The sequence below is a fragment of the Grus americana genome, chromosome 3 (genome assembly GCF_028858705.1).
Source record: "Grus americana isolate bGruAme1 chromosome 3, bGruAme1.mat, whole genome shotgun sequence".
NCBI classification, from domain to species: Eukaryota; Metazoa; Chordata; class Aves; order Gruiformes; family Gruidae; genus Grus; species Grus americana.
Genome location: NC_072854.1, coordinates 52,739,426 through 52,745,131, shown reverse-complemented (window position 1 = coordinate 52,745,131; position 5,706 = coordinate 52,739,426).

Below are 5,706 nucleotides of genomic sequence, written 5' to 3'. Positions count from 1 at the left end.
TCTACTTGTCACCTACAGAATCTCAGACCCAAGTGTACGAGTGTATATGTGTATACAGATATGTAAATAGAAATATAGGAGATTCTGTAATTGAGAGTTTTTAACTTTGCAGATATTATTTTTGTTTTATTGTTATTATTACTAAGATTTAGAACTTGCATCAACTGGATCCGTTTGAACTTTCTGATTATTTTGCTGCCTGTAGTGTAACACATATGGATGCTAGCTAGGAAAATTCTTTTATTAAGTTTGTATATATATCTTGATATCATCTAATGCGAAAGTGTCGGAGAGATAGAGAGCATAGTGTCTTTATACCTTAAATGGTTTATTGAAAAATAATAAAAGAAGCAAGAAAGAACAGATAACACCAAAGAACTAGCCGAAATTTTGTGAAAAATATGACAGATGAACAGTACTGACTTGCTTTAGTCAGACACAGAGAGCAACTTTAGTGTCTTTCTGTCTCTGAGAAACAGATTCAAGTCTAGCACAAATGGGTTTCTTGAGTCAGAATGTTTGAGCCAGCTCCACTATATAAAGTGAAAGCAATTCATTTATACAGCAATCCTTGAAATAAAAGCAAATGGAAGGGAACTGTTAATTCTTGTCAGTATCAATTATGTTGAAAAGACTACCATTTTCTCTTTCTAACTATGGGATCATAATCCATACTAAAGTATATGTTAGCTTAAGCTGAATGGGGAATTATTAGGCTTCGTGTAAGTAGTCTGTAAAATCAGCATTACTTCGTTACTGGAAGATTATGCAGTCTGATTAATGGAAAAGACCCAACTGGACTAAACACTGTACTTTATTGGCTCTTTATTTAACAGCCTGCAGTGGACAGTCATCTGGACTACATTTGAAATACAGCTGAATGGAACCTAGCTTAATGAAAACCCACAGGCTAAAAAGTGAATGTTACAAAGCAGAGCACAGAGCAGTTAGCGTACTCAGCACCCGCTGATGGTTTTATAAATTAGCAAAAGAATGCCTGAAAATCAAAACAATCTGAAAATACATTTCCTGTCCCTCAAACATGGGTACTTCAATGCCTCTGTGCTCCAGTATTTCTTTTCTGTGCTGAGTAACAAGCTGGCATCTTTATCTGACATTTTCATCCGTGAAGTCAGTGAGCATTCTGACAAATTCCTCCAGCACAGGAAAATCTCTCATATATTTTTCTAGAGGTCCAGACAAGCCCCAAAAGAGCTACCCAACCTGCAACTTCATTGGACCCAAAGAAACAGGATGAGAATGTCATACGGAGCATAGATGAATGAAGACTTGGACCAGGAGTCAGGCAGTAATAAATCTGCAGTGCACTGAACCTCTTTTACAGCATCGACAAGATTTTTTTTTGGTCAGCAAGTGTGTTAGATCTGTGTTGTAAGTTGCAAACATGTCATTATTTGTTCTTGCCATTCTTTCTAAGCTGAAGCCTCCCTAGCCAGGCTGATTTCACCTGCGGCTCTCAACATGGCTTAACGCCATTCTAGCTTTCTGACTCACAGCTCTCCTTAGACGTATGAATGAGCTGAGATCCAGCCCAAGCACATCAGTATTGAATAGCCCAGGCAACTTATTAGTCATCTGCATAATACTACTAATTGTACACTTCCCATCCATCTTGTGCAGTTGCATATGGACTGTGGAACGTGGAGCGTACGAGGCCAAAGAGCTCAAGCAGCTGTGGACCCTGCGGTCAAGAGTGTCACATTCCTGCTTTTCCTTACAAGAGATCCCCTGTGTTTTTGAACAGTTCAGAGCCTTTTGAAAAGCAGTCCGACGTGGAGCTGGATTCCTCCTTGCACAGCCTGAAACTTTTCGTGCTTCTGCAGCCTGTACACCTATAGCATTGTGAATGTACAACCAATTTTACTACATCTTCAAAAGAAGCAAGATTGTCCTGAATATTTTAGCAACCACGCTTTCCTGCCTCCCAGCAATAAAGATGTAAAAGTTTAACTTCAAAATTACCTGCTTTGGATAATAACACTTTTTTTTGGGTCTGCTGTTTGTTTTTTTTTCTTTGAAAAGGTTGTGCACATGCTTTGGCAGTTTAGGCTTTGAATGACCTTGGCAAATGTTCATCTGAGGCAAACAGCCTGTTAACATGACAATAATGTTGACCTTGAACTAATTCCTCTCCAAGAATGCAAATTGCAGAGTTCACATGGAATTGAAAGAAACAATTCAGTTTTACATTGTTTTCAATTGCCTCACACCTGCTGTTGGGTCTAGTAAGACGGATTAAAAGCACAGTAAGATACAGCAGGAGAGATCTTGGGTCAGAGCTGTGGAAACAACTGATGTTTGTTTGTTTTATATATATAAAAAAAAAATCACTTCCTCCACTGAAGACTGTTGATAAGCCCCCCTGGCGCTTTTGGTTGTATTCCAGATGAAATTAATCTTTCTGCATGACGTCATATAAAGAAATTAGTGTCCTTCATTTGTGTTTAAAAGCTAATTGAATGTGGGTTAGGTGAGGGGTTTTTTCAACTTTCTTTTGTCAAGAAAATTTATTAGATAACTATGGTACAATTTCCTCACATGTGTGTGTACTCTCTAAAAATAACAGAACGGTTGATAAAAATATTTCAGAAAAAAGCAATGCAAACTTTCATCATATTAGAAGCAAACAGACGTAAGAAATCATCATGGAATTTCCTTTCTTTTCAAATGATCTGTCATAATCAAATACAAATACAAATGAAGCCACAGACATTTTGTCAAATATTTTTCATCTATTGTATTCATAAGAATTGCTTTCCATACCTCAGAGGATATGTGTAGAACTAAGCAAATTAAGTTGATTCATAGCAACAGGAAAATGGAGGGAAAGGCAGTGATCTGAAAGAACAAATGCAAGTCACATGTACTTCCATATACTCGCTTCCTTCAGGTCTTAACTCACAGAAGATGCTGATCCTGCCTCTATTTTTTTTCATCTCCCAGAGGTTAAATGAACATTAGTAAGGACATTGCAAACTTCCAAAGGTCTTGAAGATAAAGCAAGTTGTTCCTCTCTAATAAGAAAAGGATATGATAGGTCTGGGCAAGATCTGAAGATGTGTGGTCATGTAGTTCAGCATGTAACTTGCAAAATTGTGAAAAAATGTAGAATGTTCTTTGAATTATACCATTTTACGAGCTAGTGCATGTTGATGTCTAATAAGAAGTGAGTCTCAAGGAATTATAGTATTTTCATGCCTTACTTTTACACTGCTGGAGCCAGCTCCATCTGCCTTAGTGCTTCTTTGATCTAACGCTGGAGCACAAATGAGACTCTGCTTGATGATTTGAAGACTAAAGCTTCGTACAGTTTTGAGGGAATTCTGAATAAAGCTACTCATGTATGCAGTGGGAGTATACAGCTAAAAGATACATCTTTTGACTCAGTGAAATCCAGTACACTTCACTTTAGACCAGCAATGGAGAAATAGAGACATTCTGTGAGATTTCTTTATTTTTTCTGAAAATATTAATTCACATTCTTAATGATTGTGCTAGTGGATTCTGGCTCCAGTTGTCATCTTTTGGGAAGGGCATAAAACATGAAAGAGCATAAAGCAAGAATTGCTTTTAAAGGTATTCTTACAGCATGAATCTCAAATATAGGATGCATTCTAAGAAAACACCCTTTGCCTTCATGGCATGTGCCACCACTTCAAATTTTCTTGCAGAGTGTGTTTAGGATATGTTCAGTCGATTAAAATTTTATGTTTGATAAAGCTAAAACATCTCTCTGTCAATGAGGTTCAAATGTTATTTTACTTTTTGTAATGTAATCAAATAATAATATAATAGCTGGAGCTAAAGAAAAAGACAAAATTAAATACTAATTTCATCAAATTCCTAAACCAAAATACTTTATATGTCATTTTTTGGGTCTCATTTTGACTTTTTTTGTCCAATTCTGAACAGAAAAATCAGTTTTTAACTTTCAGATTTTCCCATGAAGCAGAAATTCAATTTTCCAACTATTTCTATGTATATGTAAAATTGTTCTTTAGATTTCTGCTCAGAGAATGGAATGGCATATGAAAATTTCATATGAGAATATCTGGGGAAATCATGATATATTTTGCAAGCTGAAAATATCCTCAATTAATATGTTATACACTGCAAATCATTTTCCCACTGTTAAGTGATAGATTTGTTTGATGATGAGATGGAAAGGAAAGTTTCAGAAGGTTTTCTTGCCTCTGCTGGATAAAGACAAACAGAGCACTAGCCCACTGGGGCTAGTACATAAAATAACCATAGAAATAAGCTTGGATGTCATAAGGTCATTTATTTTAATTTTTTTTCTTTGCCAGTTTTAAAGAAAGAAAATAATGAACCTTACCTCCAATGGTGGAGGAATGATAAAGTCTTGCCTAAAGATGACTTTTGTTTCATTGTATTACAGTTTAAGAAGTATAGAGACAAACAAACAAATGGAAAGTTTTAAATGGTGTGGACTGAATCTTTCTTTATACTGACCTAAACCAAGAATGAAACTATTGAAATTGATTAAATAGTGAGGGATTTATAATTGATTAAAAGTGATCCAATTTTTTTTACAAAAGTAGCTCTATTAGCAACAAATCTCTTCCTTTAACTCGTGTAATTGTCTAGCTATTCTGATATCACAACCATGCTGTGTCCCAGTGTTCACACAAGCAAGAATAAAATCTTGGAAGCGTGATAGTCTCTGCAAGGGTAGATCTGCATACATCATTGAAAGCAACCACTTTGATTAAAATTGCCTAAGGGTCTTCTGTGTTTTTTTAATGTAAATATACAGATAGTTAATTTTAGATATTTTAATATAAAACTATAAATAAAAAAGCAGAAGTGCAAATAAATTATTCGTCTCTTTGAAGGTTATGTGTAAGGAATAATATACCACTACACTTAGATATGTCTAGTTGGATTTAAACCACGTGGTGCCACAGTTTAAGGATCTCAGCCTGAATCGACTAACTTTTTTAGTAAGCTTTAGGAATTTCATTTGCAAGACATTGTAAATTAAAATGCTGCTGCTGAGGTACCAGATGATGTCTTGGTTATAGTTTAAAAGTGGTATAATTTAACAGGTGATTCATTTTGTCTGTTTGTTCACATCATTTAATTCAATTGTCCTCCAGCTTTTGGAGGAGATAAGGGGATTGGGAATTCTCTTTGGAAATTCTGACTTGGATATGCTTATACTGTATAATTGTAGCAGCTGGTAGTTAAGCACATATTGTGTTTTTCCCAAGTGTTCAGTTTCTTTCATTCTTTCATTCCTTTGTCCAATTTTTAAGCTCAGGAAAGGCAATACTAATAACTTCTGACTAGCTGTGCTGTTAAAATACTGTGTACCTTGTTTAAGCATGACTGAGGTGGAATTTTTCTCTCCCTTTTAAAATTATGTAATCACAGAAACAAATTCCTTATGTAATATATAAGACAATATCATGACATAATTAAAGGGTATAAAAGAACCAAAAGCCACAGGAATGTAACAACTGAGGATGTGATTCTAATCAGTAAATATCAGTGGTCTTTCACTTCACCACTCAGAAAGCTTTTCATTCGTAGTTGCAGTTATATACACTGATAGATATTATAACTATCAATCACTTCTACCAATCAGTTAATCGTAAATTCAAAGTGTCACAACTGGTGGCAAATGGTATGACTTTAATTTCTACTCATGTTGGTTATAAT